The sequence below is a fragment of the Podarcis filfolensis genome, assembly GCF_964270895.1.
Source record: "Podarcis filfolensis genome assembly, chromosome: 3".
Classification (NCBI taxonomy): domain Eukaryota; kingdom Metazoa; phylum Chordata; class Lepidosauria; order Squamata; family Lacertidae; genus Podarcis; species Podarcis filfolensis.
In genome coordinates, this window is record NC_139606.1 from 118,328,548 (window position 1) to 118,347,815 (window position 19,268).

At 45.9% G+C, this 19,268-nt stretch overlaps 1 protein-coding gene across 1 annotated transcript in view; it reads left to right on the forward strand.

The window, feature by feature from the left end:
- ADCY3 (adenylate cyclase 3) overlaps positions 1 to 19,268 on the forward strand; it is a 106,060-nt gene that overhangs the window by 8,012 nt on the left and 78,780 nt on the right. The window lies entirely within an intron of this gene.

Genomic DNA, 19,268 nt, shown 5'->3' on the forward strand with positions numbered 1-19,268 from the left:
ACAGCCTTTCTCCCTGATGTGCCGATTTTCTATCAGCAGAGATTTTGTCTTAGGCAGTGGGCCATTCAAAAAGTTGTGTTCTCGCCATCGTGCCTGTATGATGAGCCACTGATTCAGCTGCCTGCCTGTATAGCCCAGGCCAGCAAGTCTTGGAATTATTGGAACCTTGTAAACTGGGAAGGTGCAAATGCCTAAAATGTATAGAAAGCAAGTACAGGTAGCCAGTGGCTTCAGTAGTTCTTTACCTGGACTTACGCGGCCTTAGAGCATGCATAGTGTTCACAGGAAGAGGATTTGCTCAGGAATGTTTCTCCCGACTGCATTTCTGCATTTCTTGTTATTCGTGTTTTATACTGTATTTTATGCTGTTTTTTTGTTGCATCAATTAAGTGTTTTAAATTTGTTGTTAGCCGCCCTGAGCCCCTTTTTCTGAACCGGGAAGGGTGGGGTATAAATAAAAAGTATTACTATTATTATTATGTAAAAACAGGCTGATTCCTGGACCATCTGCAGGCTGGATTTAGAACGCGATTGGGCCAGATCTGGCCCCCGGGCCTTAGTTTGCCTACCCATGGCTTAGTGCATCGTCTGAACGCAAGCTCATAGTTTAGCTCTTGCCAGACAAAATATGAGCTGCAACCCAAGTTTCTCCAGTGGTTTGTGGCTTGAGCCTGGATGCTAAGCTAAACCGTGGCTTGACTCAGGGTAGCAGTAAGAAAACCAAAGAGGAAGAAGGGGAGTTCTAGCTCCTCTGGCAGAACTCGCATGCGTGGTTTTGACTTAGCATGATGTGCAAACCATGCCACTGTTGGCATGAAATAAAGATTAGCTTGCAATCCCCGCAGACATGCTTGCTCACCACGCAGTTAAATGCCATGTGAATATTTGCTTTCAAGACGTAAAGCAAGGGCAAAGTTCACGTGTTAACACTTTTGTGTGTTTATCTTGTGTTGATTTGAAGCTTCTTTCCGGTGGATGGGAATAAAGGATTTGGACACACTGAAGCAAGCAAATAAATACATTTTTTTTTAAAAAAAGAGAGTGTTTTCCAGAGTAACTAATTGCAGTCACAAACAAATGAGACCATTAAGAGCTCTATGGATTTCACCACAAGCCACTGGGAAAGTGAACTCGAGGTGTCTGTCAGACAAGCCTCTTCAGAGGTCAGGATGACATCTCTCATAAATATAGCTCTCCCCCCCCTGCAGTGGGGGATTTCTCCCGCCAATCTGCGTAAAGAGAGCCCTGCTGCATCATAGCAAAGTCTCACCCTGTTTTCCCACAGTGACCAGCCAGTGACCTGACTTACAAAGCCTAGTCTGGGTGGCTCGGGGACCAGAGTGCCAAAGCCCTGGTGGGCAAGACATGCAAGTCCCCTGAACACCTTTAATAATAATAATAATAATAATAATAATAATAATAATATATTATTTGTACCCCTCTCATCTGGCTGGGTTTCCCCAGCCACTCTGGGCGGCTTCCAACAAAGATTAAAAATACATTAAAATGTCACACATTAAAAACTTCCCTGAACAGGGCTGCCTTCAGATGGCTTCTAAAAGTTTGGTAGTTGTTTTTCTCTTTGACATCTGGTGGGAGGGTGTTCCACAGGGCGGGTGCCACCACCGAGAAGGCTCTCTGTCTGGTTCCCTGCAACCTCACTTCTCGCAGTGAGGGAACCTCCAGAAGGCCCTTGGCCCTGGACCTCAGCGTCCGGGCAGAATGATGGAGGTGAAGACGCTCCTTCAGGTAAACAACCTAACACCAGGGTTAGCCAATATAGGGTCCTCCAGATGTTGTTGTACCACATCTCCCATCATCCCCAGCTGGTATGGCCATTGGAGTTGTCATCCGCAACGCCTGGACAGCATCACGTTGGCTACAGATGCCTTAACGCCAAATCACCTCAAACCATGGTTTCCAGAATCTTGCTTGCTGGGTGGTCATGAACTGTGGCTTGCCGATTCACAAGCTACTGGCAAGCCATGGCTAAAATGCTTGCACTGTGGCTTGGCGTCATGTCTTCTCTGCAACCTAGGCAGGGCTTGTTTGTAACATAGCTGTGAATGGTAGCTTTGGAGGTCTGAGCAGCGGCAGAGGAAGCCGCTCGGGCTCCCAGGGTGGCGCACCCAGAGGCAGAGCAAACAGCCCATAGGGGCGGGGCAAGGCGAGGGCGGAGCAAGCCACCCATAGGGGTGGGGCAAGATGAGGGTAGAGCAAGGGTAGGGCGAGCTACCCATAGGGGCGGGGCTTCCGGAGTCTGCCTGCCTCCTCCCATTCAGTCGCCCTACAGCTGGGGAGGGAGGCAGGCAGGCAATGGGTGGACCATTTCAGCACCGTGCAGCCTGCGCGTGCCCAAGCCACGTGTCTCTCCCAGGAGAGATGCGTGGTTCGGGTGCGCTGCAGGCCTCGCGGTAAGTGCCGCCTGGCATTTTGTCACCCCCCTCAGTGGTAACACCCGGGGCGGACCGTACCCGCCTCCCTCTGCGAGGTACCAAACTTTGTACAGTGGAAGACATGAGTACTGTTCCACAGCATTTGCTATTTTCATTTATGCACATTACTGTTCAGAGTTGGACATCGTTGTTGAATACACAAAGCTTCACAGCTTGTCTTCCACCGTACAAAGTTTGGTACCTCGCTTCATTTAAAGATTTTCAGAGACTTTGAGACTAAAGATTTCATTTTGAACTTTTTATGATTCGAAGGAATTCTACAAAGATTGTCTATTACGTATGTATATGGTCACTGTGTTGCCTAGACATTGCTGACGTTCTCTTTGCAACACAGGGGTTTGTTTGGATACCTATGGCTCCAGAACACAGCTGGCGAACCACATCCTGAAGGGTTTCATGAACCTGGAGACAGCCAACAGCTGTTTCAGAGATGCTGTCTCTGGAGGAAAGGCAGGGTGGTGTAGTGGTTAGAGTGTCGGACTAGGACCTGGGTTCAAATCCCCATTTGACATAATGGTCACTGGGGGACCTTGGGGGCCAGTGACTGCCTCTCGGCCAAACCAACCTCACAGGGTTGTTTGGGGGCGGATTAAATGAGGGAGGGGGGAGAATCTCGTAAGCAACCATGAGCCTGTTAGAAAAAAAGTAGTGGGATAGAAATGCAATAGGTTAATAAGAAGGGAAGAGAGACAATTGTTTGTGCTTTGTAGTAGTAGTAATAATGATGTCCTCCTGGTAGAGGACAAGGATCTAGAGATCACGCTCAGGGTGGCCAAATTCTGTGCGACTGCCGTAAAACTTAGGGAACAAGTTGTACTACCAAAATGATCAAGGTTTGAAATTTACGGCATGTAATGCCTTAAGAGAAAACATTATGAAAATGATATATAGGTGGTACATAACCCCAGTCAAGCTTGCAAAGATTTACCATTTGCCTGACAATAAATGTTGGAAATGTAAAGAAACTGAAGGTACATTTTTTCATCTTTGGTGGACTTGCCCGAAGATTAAGGCATTCTGGGAAATGATTTATAATGAACTTAAAAAGGTATTTAAATATACTTTCCCCAAGAAACCAGAGGCCTTTCTCTTGGGTATTGTCGGCCAAGGGGTGTTAAAGACGGATATAACTTTCTTTATGTATGCTACAACAGCAGCTAGAATACTCATTGCGAAGTACTGGAAGACGCAAGAGCTACCCACACTGGAAGAATGGCAGATGAAGGTGATAGACTACATGGGCTTGGCAGAAATGACGAGCAGAATCCGAAACCAGGGAAGAGAAGCAGCGCAAGAAGAATGGAAAAAATTCAAGGACTATTTAAAGAAATATTACAAAGTTAATGAAAGTTAGAATGATGTTGGACTGGAAAGTAAATGGTTACTATTAGTAATGGTTAAGACAAGGAGAATAAGGAAGAATAGTCTAAATTTAAATTAAAATAAGGGAAGATTTGCTGAACAATCGATAAGAATTTGGAATACAGAAAGGGGAGGCATGAGGAAGTCGGGGAAGATAGGATATGAAATTAGGATATGAAATGATACATGTTTTTTGTTTTGTTTTTGTTTTTGTATGTTTATGTTTGTTGTATTGTGTTTATATCGAAAAATAAAAATATTATTAAAAAAAAATGATCAAGGTTTTAAATGATAATTTTAGGTTATTTTTTTGTGATCAAGATTTAATTTTTTTTAAACTGCCGCTGTATCTGAATTGTCTGTGTTATACCCAATTGCAATTCAATGTATTTTTGTTGTGTTTTATGATTTTCCTGATATTGTAAGTGACCTGGAACTGATCTGTGACCGTAATAATAAAATTCTATTCTATTCTATTCCTATTGCTGGACACTGCAGGAGGGGAAAGCACTCTGGCACTCTGGTCCGGCCTTCGCAGTTTCCCACAGGCATCCAGTAGGATGCTGCAGTACAGTGGTACCTCAGGTTAAGTACTTAATTCGTTCCAGAGGTCTGTACTTAACCTGAAACTGTTCTTAACCTGAAGCACCACTTTAGCTAATGGGGCCTCCTGCTGCTGCCGCGCCGCCGGAGCACGATTTCTGTTCTCATCCTGAAGCAAAGTTCCTAACCCGAGGTACTATTCCTGGGTTAGCGGAGTCTGTAACCTGAAGCGTATGTAACCTGAAGCGTATGTAACCCGAGGTACCACTGTATGTTGGACTAGAGGGGCCAATGGCCCGATACAACGGGCGCCTCTTAAGTGTCTAAACAAACTGCTTTTTACGAAAAACCCCAGGGTGCAACTCAGCGTGGAACTGCTGCCGTTCCTGCTTTCAGACCCGGAGCTCCTCGGAGCCAGAGTTTGCCTCGCTAGGCTGGTCCTGTGCTATTTATAGGAGCGAGTTGTGTGTATACAAATTTTCTGTCACAATAACTGCACACAAACACACACACACTCGGAGGCCGGCCGCCCCAGTGGGGCGACGTTGGGAGTTTGTTTGCGTGTTTTCAGCCTCTCTGCCTCCCTTGCCCTCTTTAGAGCTAATTGCTTGTGTTTAACGCAGGCAAGTGAAGCCCCGGGCGCCCGTCTCCGCGGGGAGCAACCACCTCCTGAGCCACGAGCCTGCAGGAGAATAACATACACTTGGCTGGGGCGATGGCAGGCCTTGGACTTTCTGCTGCAGAACCTTTCCCGCTGCGGTTAAGCCCATTTTTGGACATGCACCTTGCTCATAGCGGGGTACATCCGAAAAATCAGCAGTGGGGGGGAGAAGGTGGTGGTTGGTGAGCGTGATCTGCTGCTGTTGAACCTGAGGACTTTGTGCTTGCAGATTGCAAGGACAATCCACAGCCTTTTCTGAGTGGAGAAACACAGAAAGCACAAGCAGGGACCTGCAACAGAATACTGTCGTGTGTGGATCATACAATCCTAGAATGGTGTTAACGGAGAAATCCGAGGGCTCCCTTGGACCAAAAACCAAGGACACCAGCCAGGAATACCAGAGCAAAACAGCAGCCAGTAGGCTTGGTCTTCATTGAAGACTGTCGCGACAGGACTCCCACCTGCCACCAGGTGAAACAAAATGGAAGCCCAGAACAAAAGAAGACCCCAACTTTTGTTAGTTACTAATCCCCCAAACTACACCCCTAGAACTACATCACAACTACATCATGACTACTTCATTGAGACATCACAAAAAGGAGGGGTTGAGGGAGGAGTTGTGGAGGTAACCTGAGTATCTTGTCACCTGGCTGGTTCCTCCTTTCGAGTTGGCAGTTTCCTGCCCCCAGAGGGAAGATCTGATCATTGTCCTTTGTTCCAGTCCATGTTGAATCCACTCCCATATGCAAGTCCTTTGTGACCTTGATGGTCTTCTGTCTGGGACCATCAAGGTTGTCATGACAACTGGGTAGGGCTCCTGTGTATGTGCTGGTACAGTTAAGGGATTATGGCCGTCCTGTATCAAACCATCCCCCTTTGATAGTCCTTCCTTCATGGAGTAAAATAAAAGTGGAGCGGTGTAAATCCGATGTATGGTTGATTTACTATGAATTTATAACAGAAACGTCGCGTATGTCGTGTGTGAGTATGTGTGTTGTGTTTGTACAAACTGAATGATTGGGGGGGAAGTTTCCTGCAACAATGGGAAGGGACTGTGAGGGTCATCTAGTCCAACCCCCTACAATGCAGGAATCTTTTGTGCAAAGTGGGGCTCAAACTCCTGACCCTGAGATTAAAAGTCTGGTGCTCTACCAACCGAGCTATATCTGCTGTCCATTGCTATTCTTTGTCCCAGCCAGCCAGCCAGCTGCTTTCTCTGTCCCATACCTCCCAATTTCAGTTTTCTGTTCCTTGCCCCCAACAGACACTCGGTGTCATGCTTAGGCCACACTGGGCTGTTTTGGGGTTTCTTCCCTTTAGATTAAAAAAAAGGTAAAGGACCCCTGACCGTTAAGTCCAGTCGCGAACAACTCTGGGGTTGCGGCGCTCATCTCGCTTTACTGGCCGAGGGAGCCGGCGTTCGTCCACAGACAGTTTTTCTGGGTCATGTGGCCAGCAGGACTAAGCCGGTTCTGGCGAAACCAGAGCAGTGCACGGAATAATAATAATAATAATAATAATAATAATAATAATAATAATAATAATAAATAATTTATTTATACCCCGCCCATCTGGCTGGGTTTCCGCAGCCATTCTGGGTGGCTTTCAACAGAATATTAAAATACAATACAGTGGTACCTTGGGTTACATACACTTCAGGTTACACACTTCGCTAACCTAGAAATAGTGCTTCAGGTTAAGAACTTTGCTTCAGGATAAGAACAGAAATCAGGCTCCGGCGGTGCGGCAGCAGCAGGAGGCCCCATTAGCTAAAGTGGTGCTTCAGGTTAAGAACAGTTTCAGGTTAAGAACGGACCTCCGGAAGTACTTAACCCGAGGTTCCACTGTAATCTATTAAACATTAAAAGCTTCCCTAAACAGGGCTGCCTTCAGATGTCTTCTAAAAGTCTGGTAACACTGTTTACCTTCCTGCCGGAGTGGTACCTATTTATCTACTTGCACTGGTGTGCTTTTGAACTGCTTGGTTGGCAGGAGCTGGGACCGAGCAACAGGAGCTCACCCTGTCACGGGGATTCAAACTGCCAACGTTCTGATCAGCAAGCCCTAGGCTCCGTGGTTTAGACCACAGCGCCACCCACATCCCTTTACCTTTAGATACCCCCTTTCAAAATTACTTCTTCAAACCCAAAGCTCCTTCCAAGCCTGCTAGTACTGCCCTCGTTTGCCTGGGTGGTGCTGTTTTGGCTACATAAGGATAGGTACTGGGGATTGGGTTTGGGTTTGCTGTCCCAGATGCCTGTAGGAAGCTCACAAGCAAAACCCAAGCGCCAGACGTCTCTCTCCCCTCCTGCGGTTTCCCTGAAACTGCAATTAGGAAGCATTTAATTTCATTTTACTTTTAAGTTGTATATCGCTTTTCTATATTACTATGCCCAAGGCGGTTGACAGCAACAAAATATGCAACCAAGAGCACACACCTTATAATAATCTGACCCAGTGCAAAAAATTGTAATGAAACATGGCTTTAAAATGGAACAACTCATATCAAATAAAGTAATATTCAATCATCTATTAGAATATAACAGTACACAACAAAATTAACTCTCAGAACATCAGCAAACAATTAAACGGAAATTGACATTTGCAACGAATGATAACTACGATCGATAAAAATAACTGCAAGTCACAATGCATAAAATGCCATAATGCAAAAGGATCAAATTGAGAAACGAAGACACACAACTTATAAAACCATTAATTTTCGTTTTTATTTTATACTCTCAACGGAGGCAGAGCGTCTTTGTGTGCTGTTAAACTATGGAACTCACTGCTGCGGGAGGCTCTTGTGTTCGAATCCTGCTCGAGGGTTTCCCATTGGTTGGCCAATGTGAGAACAAGATGCTGGAGGAGATGGACTCGTGGCCTCATCTAGCAGCCTCTTCTTACATTTGCTTTCTCTCTTTGTCCAAACCCGGAGAATACAAATGGCCGAGGGAGAAACCACCGCTGCAGATCTTGGGCCAGGCCGCTCACAGCTTTCCTTTTGGGTCACGCTCCTCCCATGGTTTATGGACTTCCCGGGAAAACAGTGACCCCAGAGAGAACGGGTGCAATTCTTTTGCAGTCATCGATCGCTGGGTTTCCGAATCCCTCTTGGATGCTTTCTCAGTGCTCCAAAAGCAGATTGGTTGCCATGACAACTCCGAGGAGCTAAAAATAGCAAGTCCCTGGTGCACATTATTTGTTGGGGTGGTGGCTTCCCTCCCTCACCCCCCCCTTCAGAACCTGCGGAAGGGGATATCCCTCTTCTCTGATGCATTTATTATGATTCTATATGAACATGAACCTTTCTCCTACCATCTGTGACTGGATTAAAGACCTTCTGATAGATCGGACACAAACAGTGAGGATTGGACGTGTAACATCTAATTCCTTAACAATCAGCACTGGCACACCCCAGGGATGTGTGCTAAGTCCTTACCTGTATTCATTGTATACATACGATTGTGTGTCATCTGACCCGTCTACTGCAGTTATTAAGTTTGCAGATGACACCACCATAATGGGTTTAATAACAGGTGGAGACAGATCAGCGTATAGAGGGGAGGTCCAAAAAATATCTACATCGTGCCTAGGGAACAACTTGCACCTTAATATCAGCAAGAAAAATGAGATGGTGTTGGACTTTCGGAGGAAGAGAGGAGGACTAGCCCCGGGGAGGGCTGTGTGGAGAGAGTCTCTTCCTTTAAATTCCTAGGAGTTTATCTTAGTGAAGACCTTACTTGGAAAATCAATACAACCCAAGTGGTTAAGAGAGCCCAACAGAGACTCCATCTCAGAGTATTGCGAAAGAACGATGTCAATCAACATTTGATGGTCTCCTTCTACCAGTCCACAATAGAAAGTGTCCTTTCATACTGCATCACGGTGTGGTAAGCTGGTTTGACATCATCTGATAGGAAGTGCCTACAGAGGGTGGCGAATATAGCGCAAGATATTATGGGCTGTCCCGTGAATCTGCTGGATGAAATAGCGGAAGAACGTTGCCTCAGGAGAGTGAGGAAAATTCTCAGGGATGATTATTCACACTCTGGCTGGCACTTTCTTGATCTCCTGCCCTCGGGCAAAAAATATAGAAGTATGATTAGTCGCACCAACAGGGTAAATAACAGCTTCTATCCCTGGGCTGTTAGACTGTTGAATGAAAAGATAACAACAGGGCAACTGATTTTCGGGTTTGGTGGGTGTGCGTCAGTAAACAAAGGGAATTAAGAGTAAGAGAGCTGAGTGGGGGGTGCTCATGTAATCTCACTGCATACAAGTTGTACAAGTGACAACAAAGTATTTCAATTTCAATTTCAATTTCAATTTATTATCCTCCTTTTCCCCAACCCCGCCAGATATTCTACTGTTTAGCTTCCCTGCTGCAAAGCTGCCGCCTTTTCCTTCGCTGGAAAGGCTTTGTGGCCGTAAGAGCTGTTTGACAGTGGAACGGATCCTTCCTTGGAGGTTTCTAAGCAGAGGATGGATGGCCACCTGTCAGGGATGCTTTAGCTGAGATTTCTGCATTTCGGGGGGGGGGTTGGACTAGATGACCGTTGGGTCCCTTCCAACTCTACAATTCTATGATTCTGTGACAGCAGGCGCAGCTTTTATCCTCGTCCTTTTTTCCACCCTTGTGTGGTGTTCCATTGCATTGAATTTATATTGTTTATCGCAGGGGTCCCCAAACTAAGGCCCGCGGGCTGGATAAGGCCTGAGGGACTCGTTTATCCGGCCTGTGGTAACCCCCCACTCTTACCGGTGCTGTGCTGCACGGCTGCCCACTTTCAGGTTGAAGGAGCATCGGAAATGGCTTGTGCACATGCGCAAGCGTTATTTGCGCATGCGCAAGTGTTATTTCCGGTGCACTTCCGGGTCGGAGGAGGCCCATGCACATGTGCACAAGCTATTTCCGGTGCTCCTCCGACCCAGAAGTGTGCCGGAAATAGAGTGTGTTCATGCGTATGGGCACGCGCTCCCCTCCCTCCGGCCCGCCGCTGGAGACACCGGCCCGAGGCGCGGTAAGTTTGCTGACCCCTGGTTAATAATAATAATAATAATAATAATAATAATAATAATAATAATAATTTATTATTTCTACCCCGTCCATCTGGCTGGGCTTCCCCAGCCACTCTGGGCAGCTTCCAAAAAAAATATTAAAATACTGTAATACATCAAATGTTAAAAGCTTCCCTAAACAGGGCTGCCTTCAGATGTCTTCTAAAAGTCTGGTAGTTGTTCTCTTTGACATCTGGTGGGAGGGTGTTCCACAGGGTGGGCGCCACTACCGAGAAGGCCCTCTGCCTGGTTCCCTGTAACTTGGCTTCTCGCAGTGAGGGAACCGCCAGAAGGCCCTCGGTCCTGGACCTCAGTGTCCGGGTAGAACGATGGGGTGGAGACGCTCCTTCAGATATACTGGACCGAGGCCGTTTAGTGCTTTAAAGGTCAGCACCAACACTTTGAATTGTGCTCGGAAACGTACTGGGAGCCAATGTAGGTCTTTCAAGACCGGTGTTATGTGGTCTCGGCGGCCACTCCCAGTCACCAGTCTGGCTGCCGCATTCTGGATTAGTTGTAGTTTCCGGGTCACCTTCAAAGGTAGCCCCACGTAGAGCGCATTGCAGTAGTCCAAGCGGGAGATAACCAGAGCATGCACCAATCTGGCGAGGCAGTCCGCAGGCAGATAGGGTCTCAGTCTATGTACCAGATGGAGCTGGTAAACAACTGCCCTGAATGTTTATTGCATTCGTATCCCACCTCCCCCACCCACAGGTGGAGCGCATGGTTCTGCCCCTCCTCGTTTAATTCCCAGGACAACCCTGCGAGGCGGGTCAGGTTCAGAGGCCGTGAGCGGCCGAAGGCCCACCCTGTGAGCTTTGTCCGCGGCTGAGTGGGGGATTCGAACCCTGCTCTCCTGGGTCCTGGCCTGACATTCTCACCGCTGTAACCACGCTGGCTCAATTTGCATGCCCGCTGTTTGACAGTGGTTCAGTTGTTTTAACCGTTGTTTCCCGAGCTCCGCTGCGCTTTGCACCAGGTAAATATTGACGAGAAACTTTGCCTGGTGATTTGCAATCAAGGAGGAGGAAAAGGAGGAGAAAAAGACAGACACACAAAGAGTGTGGGGAGGGAGTTGTGGGGAGGATTAAAAGAAATATATACAAGTTGGTATTAGTAATGGGGACCTTATGGAGAGGCTCCATGTTCAGAGACAGTGTATCTCCGAATATCAGTTGCTAGGAACATAATTCTTGTAATCTGCCCTGGGTACTTTCTGTAGGATACAAGAGCAAGATAGAAATAATAAAGGGCAGTAACAGTAAATTAAGACAGCATCTTAAAAAGTAGAGACATCACCTTGCCAACAAAGGTCCGTATAGTAAAAGGTATGGTCTTCCCAGTAGTGATGTATGGAAGTGAGAGCTGGACCATAAAGAAGGCTGATCGCCGAAGAATTGATGCTTTTGAATTATGGTGCTGGAGGAGACTCTTGAGAGTCCCATAGACTGCAAGAAGATCAAACCTCTCCATTCTGAAGGAAATCAGCCCTGAGTGCTCACTGGAAGGACAGATCCTGAAACTGAGGCTCCAATACTTTGGCCACCTCATGAGAAGAGAAGACTCCCTGGAAAAGACCCTGATGTTGGGAAAGATGGAGGGTACAAGGAGAAGGGGACGACAGAGGACGAGATGGTGGGACAGTGTTCTCGAAGCTACCAGCATGAGTTTGACCAAATTGCGGGAGGCAGTGGAAGACAGGAGGGCCTGGCGTGCTCTGGTCCGGGGGTCACAAAGAGTCGGACACGACTAAACAACAACAACAACAACAGTAAATCTTAATAAACAGAGGAATCTGCCTGCTTGTGTGCCAGAGCAATAGCTGAGTATCCTGCACCGTGGAATAATAATAATAATAATAATAATAATAATAAATAAATAAATAAATAAAAATAAATTATTATTTATACCCCACCCATCTGGCTGGGCTTCCCCAGCCACTCTGGGCGGCTTCCAACAAAATATTTAAATACAGTAATGCATCAAACATTAAAAGCTTCCAACAGGTGGCTAGTAGTCACCGACAATGCTCCCTTCCATTAATTTGTTTAATCCTCTTTTAAAGGCATCCAACTTGGTGACCACCAACTGCCTCCTGTGGCAGGGAGTTCCATAGTTTAACAACGCACTGCGTAAAGCGGTCTTTTCCCCCCATCTGTCCTGAATCTTCCAGCCTTCTTCCATTGGATTGCGATGCATGGTTTTATAAATTTCTACCATGTCATCTTTTACTTGCTCTGAAGTTGACGCTGCCTCTGATTCTAGCCTCCTTGCTGGTCCTTGAGTTACAGGGATAATTCTTTTTGGAGGAAGTAGGAAGTTAAATAGTGTGGCCTGAGAATAGTGTGGGTTTTTATTTCATTTTTAAGAAACGGCAACCAGCAATTCAAATGCAGTGATATTTGAAAGATAAACGAGATGTTGTGTTTACTGTCTCCCAGCAACCCCCGAGAAGACGTGCTTAATGCAAAACTCATAAAATAGCTTTTAAAAAAAATAAAACAAAAGTTTGTATAACTGGATAAACAAAGCTTTGGCGGCCCGAGTTAAAGTATGTGGGTCTGCGCAAGAGAGGGAGTGAGATGGAGCTCATGGGAACTGTAGTCCGAAATATCTAAAGAGCACCCAGGCTGGGTCAAAAAGGATATTGTAGATCTGGAAAAGGTTCAGAAAAAGGAAACCAGAAGTCATCAAGAGGAGGAGCGACTTCCCCAGAAGTTGCAGAAAGGGTTGCAGTATTTGGGGGATTTTGGTTCGAAGAAAAGGCATGTAAGAGAGGAATCGAATCAAATCTTTATTATTATGGTTGACGGAACAGCACAGAGAGTTAAAGGAGACAAAGTAGAAAACATGCGTTATCCAAATGTGTACAGTGGAATAAAAGAGGATGACATAAAATAAGGTAGATAGATTTTTCCAGTTACTTAAAATGAGCACTGTCATTTTTAAAGTGAATGTTGCATTACAAACTCCAAAAAGTAAAATCACAGTTCTTAGTGGCCTTTTGCTCTCTGTAGAGGAGTGCTTGGGAACATTGAAGGTGATGGATGCATGTTTGTGAGGAATGGTGGAGGAGGGATGCTAATAATAATAATAATAATAATAATAATAATAATAATAATAATAATATTTTTTAAAAAAATAATTTATATCTTGCCCATCCGACTGGGTTTCCCCAACACTCTGTGTGGCTTACAGCATAATAATGGTTGTTGTTGTTTACTCGTTTAGTCATGTCCGACTCTTTGTGACCCCCTGGACCAGAGCATGCCAGGCACTCCTGTCTTCCACTGCCTCCCGCAGTTGGGTCAAACTCATGCTGGTAGCTTCCAGAACACTGTCCCACCATCTCGTCCTCTGCCGTCCCCTTCTCCTTGTGCCCTCCATCTTTCCCAACATCAGGGTCTTTTCCAGGGAGTCTTCTCTTCTCATGAGGTGGCCAAAGTCTTGGAGCCTCAGCTTCAGGATCTGTCCTTCCAGTGAGCACTCAGGGCTGATTTCCTTCCGAATGGATCGGTTTCATCTTCTTGCAGTCCATGGGACTCTCAAGAGTCTCCTCTAGCACCATAATTCAAAAGCATCAATTCTTCGGCGATCAGCCTTCTTTATGGTCCAGCTCTCACTTCCATACATCACTACTGGGAAAACCATAGCTTTAACTATACAGACCTTGGTCGGCAAGGTGATGTCTCTGCTTTTTAAGATGCTGTCTAGGTTTGTCATTGACAGCACGATAATAAAAACATAATAAAACATCAACTGGCGATATGATCATAAGGAACATAGATTGCTTGCCGGGGAGGGGGGGTGATGGGTGTGCAGACTGCAGAGTTATTTGCATGCCTGCGGTGTGTCTTATTGTCTAAATAGTCTGTAGATAGTGCTGGGATGGAACCAGTGGCCATGGTACATGCCAGCACCAAGGACATAGGGAAATTTTGTTGTGAGACGATGGAAGGAAAGTTTAGGCTGCTAGGGAGGACGTTGAAAGCTAGGACCTTCCTGGATAGCTTTCTCTGAAACGCTACGGATTCCAGGCATAGGGGCAGCTTTGCAGTGTTAATGCATGAATAGCGTACCAAGGAGGGGTTTGGATTTGCTAGGCACCCTGGGGGAACATTTTGGGACAAACTGGGCCTGTACGAAAGAGACAGGCCCCACTTGAACTGGGATGAACCCAGACCATTGGTTCTTAAAATAAAAGTCATTTTGGACTCACAGCTGTCCATGGAGGCACAGGTCAATTCTGTGTCCAGGGCACCTGTTTACCTGCTCCATCTGGTACGCAGGCAGAGACACTATCTGCCCATGGACTGTCTCGCCAGAGTGGTGCATGCTCTAGTTATCTCTCGCTTGGACTACTGCAATGTGCTCTGCGTGGGGCTACCTTTGAAGGTGACCCGGAAACTACAATTAATCCAGAATGTGGCAGCTAGACTGGTGACTGGGAGCGGCTGCCGAGACCACATAACACCGGTCTTGAAAGATCTACATTGGCTCCCAGTACGTTTCCGAGCACAATTCAAAGTGTTGGTGCTGACCTTTAAAGCCCTAAATGGCCTCGGTCCAGTATACCTGGAGGAGTGTCTCCACCCCCATTGTTCTGCCTAGACACTGAGGTCCAGCGCCGAGGGCCTTCTGGCGGTTCCCTCATTGCAAGAAGTTAGGTTACAGGGAACCAGGCAGAGGGCCTTCTCGGTAGTGGCACCAGCCCTGTGTAACGCCCTCCCAGCAGATGTCAAAGAGAACAACAACTACCAGACATTTAGAAGACATCTGAAGGCAGCCCTGTTCAGGGAAGCTTTTAATGTTTAACAGACCACTGTACAGTGGTACCTCGGGTTACATACGCTTCAGGTTACATACGCTTCAGGTTACAGACTCTGCTAATCCAGAAATATTACCTCGGGTTAAGAACTTTGCTTCAGGATGAGAACAGAAATTGTGCTCCGGCAGTGCAATGGCAGCGGGAGGCCCCATTAGCTAAAGTGGTGCTTCAGGTTAAGAACAATTTCAGGTTAAGAACAGACCTCCAGAACGAATTAAATTCTTAACCTGAGGTACCACTGTATTTTAATACTTTGTTGGAAGCTGCCCAGAGTGGCTTGGGAAATCCAGCCAGATGGGCAGAGTATAAATAATAAATTATTATTATTATTATTATTATTATTATTATTATTATTATTATTATATTTTAAAAAGGTGGCAGAGAAGCTTTCAAACTGATGGTCCATGACAAAGCCGACAGGAGCCGAGGAGAGTCTGGTTTGGAAAAATCCTCCCTCTGGGGTGAATATAAAGGCAAATGCGTTTGTGGCAATTTTAAATATAGAGGGGTAGAACTTGGTATTATGAGTGCAGAGGCACAGGGCAGCGATTCAGACGGAACAAAGCAGCACAGGTGAAAACGCAAGTGCCAAAGACACTTGAAAAGAGAGAGAGAGCGCATGGAAGTGTTTATGTGCTAAAGCTAGAAGTCTCCAAACCAAAGAACTGGAGAGCTTGGTCTTAGGGGACGGCACTGATATAGCGGGCAGAACGAAAACCTGGTGGGGATGAAGACGACCAGTGAGGACACTCATCTCTGGATATAATAATGTTCAGCAGTAGTAATTTAGACCCTCACAGTTTCATTACTGCCAGTTCTACTGCTTCTTACTGCGTGTTTCATCCCAGAGTGATAAAAGATTACTGAAGAGGTTGAAAAGCTTTTATCCCACAATTTTCTACCTTAAAATGTTAAATGCAGCTTTTGCATAATACTTAGGAGTTCTTTTCCCTTGTTCTCTTTCCTCTTACTGACAAAGTATTGCCCCTTCTCCCTGTCGCCACCCATTTCCATGCGCTGGTAGCATGTATGTTTGTTTGAATTTCTGTCTTACGGTATTTCCAAGGCAGGTAATTAAACCTGCACCCCTAAACCCACTCACCTGGGAATAAGTCGCACTGAATGCAATGATATTTATTTATGAGGAGACATGGGTTTGTATCCAAACTAGCACTATGTGCTACTTTAAATGTGTCTGTGGGAGGAGGTGGGGGAATACAGGTTAGTGTTTTGCTTTGCTTTTGTTTTGTTTTCCCCCAGAAGGACAGTTTCAATCTGTCCCATATTTCCAATTTTGTCCTTGTTTCTTTCCATGTTGTTTTATAATTGTCCTTGAATAGGTTTGTTTTTTTCGGGGAGAGCCAGACCCCCAAATGTTTTATTTTCTTTACCACTGTTATTTTCGTTTTACTTTGCAGCTGACCTGTTTGTTCCACGCTCATGTTTTTCACCATCATTTTTGTTTTACCCTTATTAATTTTCAATCCTGCCAACATTCCAAATTCTTCAGTTACTTTTAATGCTATAGGTTCCTGTACTGTCAAGACTATATCGTCGGTGAAGGCTTTAACCTTATATTATTTTTTGCCACACTTTATCCCTGTAATTCTTTCTGTCTCACTTATAAGTAGTACTTCCAATATTGATATAAATAACAGAGGTGACAAAGGGCAGCCCTGTCTTGTACCCTTTGTGATTTCGAAGCTCTCTGTTAATCTATACTTATATATTATATAATTTATATAATTTATTATATGAATTATATTATATAAATTATATAATATAATTTATTATAAGTTCCGCATTTTGTTCTTCGTAAATTGCCTCTGTACTCCTTAGAAAATTTGTACCTATGCCCATTATTTCTAAATTCTTTTTCATAAAGGACCAAGACACGCATAATAATAAAATATAAATGCTACTGGAAAGACTACTGGGAAAACCATAGTTATGGTTTTCCCAGTCGTGATGTATGGAAATGAGAGCTGGACCATAAAGAACTGCAGGACCATAAAGAACTTCCAAACTGCAGGAGGCAGGGGAAGACAGGAGTGCCTGGCGTGCTCTGGTCCAGGGGGTCACGAAGAGTCGGACACGACTAAACGACTAAATGACTAAACAACAACAACAACTGGAAGGACAGAGAAGGATGCTCTGGAGGTGATGTCACACTGCACACCACCAGAAGAAGGCACAGTGCAAGCTAGAAATCTCCAAACCAGGGATCAGCAAAGCTTACCAGCCATGGGCTGGTTCACTCCCGCGGAGATTGTTCGTGGACTGGACCAGCGCAGCGCGATGCCGGAAATTCATGCCTGCGCAGAAGCGATTTCCGGTGTCTGGGCATGCGCAGAAGCGATTTCCTGTATCTGCGCGTGCGCAGACGTGATTTCTGGCACCGCTCAGTGAGTCCCCCCACGCTGTGCTGGTTTAGCACAGCACATGGGGACTCGCCGAGCGGGTGGCTCAGTTTGGGGGCGGCTTGTGGGCCAGTAAAACAGTCTTCATGGGACGCATCTGGCCCATGGGCCACATGTTGCTGAACCCAGCTCCAAAGGGACGGACCCCTCCACAGAATTTCTGTGGGTGGCGATACCTGGCTCCGAAAGGAAGTTGGTGCTTCGGACGGACTCTTGTCCCCCCGATCAAAGCGCTCAAGGAGACCTTGACATGATGAGTGAAGTCCGGGAAGCATCTGAAAGGGGAGACAAAAGAGTGGTGGGTTCACATGGACTGATGTGGTATAAGGCAGATTCCTATACAGTGGTACCTCTGGTTAAGAACTTAATTGGTTCCGGAGGTCCATTCTTAACCTGAAACTGTTCTTAACCTGAAGCACCACTTTAGCTAATGGGGCCTCCTGCTGCCGCCGCGCCACTGCTGCGCGATTTCTGTTCTCATCCTGAAGCAAAGTTCTTAACCTGAGGTACTATTTCTGGGTTAGCGGAGTCTGTAACCTGAAGCGTCTGTAACCTGAGGTACCACTGTATTCCAACGTCGGGGACATGCACAACTGTTTCACACCAAGTCAGACCGGTGTCCCCTCCACTCCAGCATCTGTGTGCAATATTTTAAAATTAGGCATCTCTGTAGCATCTGAGCCCAGGCACGATCTGGCTTCTCTACGGAAGGCAAGAAACTGTTTGCTGCAAAGGCCATCAGATGCAAAGCTCCATTTAAGAAATCGCTCTCCCCAGGTACCTCCCTCAGGCCCCTCGACACACAGGTGCTTAGAGACCTGGCAGGTTTTTTCTTTTTTCTTTTCCAAAACACCTTAGCCAGTTGTAATTAGCAAGGTCATGTGAGAGGCATCTGAAAGGGCTGCCAGGCAAGACCGGGAGTGGAAATACCGTATTTTTTGCTCTATAAGACTCACTTTTTCCCTCCTAAAAAGTAAGGGGAAATGTGTGTGCGTCTTATGGAGCGAATGCAGGCTGTGCAGCTATCACAGAAGCCAGAACAGCAAGAGGGATCGCTGCTTTCACTGTGTAGTTGCTGTTCTGGCCTCTGAGATTCAGAATATATTTTTTCTTGTTTTCCTCCTCCAAAAACTAGGTGCGTCTTGTGGTCTAGTGCGTCTTATAGAGCAAAAAATACGGTGCTTTGTGTTCTGGGAACAGCCGGGACACCCACACATACTTTACCAGGAGTGGTGGGCCTGGGAGGGTTGCCAATGTTTTTGTCAGCTCTTGCTCCTCTGCCTTTAACAGCAGCTTTGATTTGCAGGTGCCCCAGCTTCTCTCCGTGCTCCACAAAGCTTCCCTTGTTGGTGTAGGCCAGGTACCCAAAAACTCGGCCCTCCATATGTTTTGGGACTACAATTCCCATCATCCCTGACCACTGGTCCTGTTAGCTAGGGATGATGGGAGTTGTAGTCCCAAAACATCTGGAGGGCCAAGTTTGGAGATGCGTGGTACAGGCAGATTCTGCGCAGTAGCAGAACAGTTTTATACGTCGGTTTCTCCACATTCTCAGCAGGAACAGGACAGCACTTTATGAAAAAACAAATTGAAATAATGGGAATTAGAGGAAGAATGGGAAAGGCTATAGCAGAAATATATTACCAGCAAAGAGCAAGGTTAAAAATAAACGGAAATTTGACTGAAAGTTTTCCAATCACCAAGGGGACAAGGCAGGACTGTCCCTTATCACCCTTATTATTTATACTAGTTCTGGAAATCCTTTTGAAAGGAAGACAAAATAATTGTAATTGGGAAAAAATCCTATAAAGTTAGAGCATTTGCGGACGACTTAATAATAACAACACAAGAACCGAAAGTCTTCCAGTGGCGTTAGAATTAATTAAGACATATGGAGAAATGGCAGGACTAAAGGTAAACTACCAAAAAACCAAATT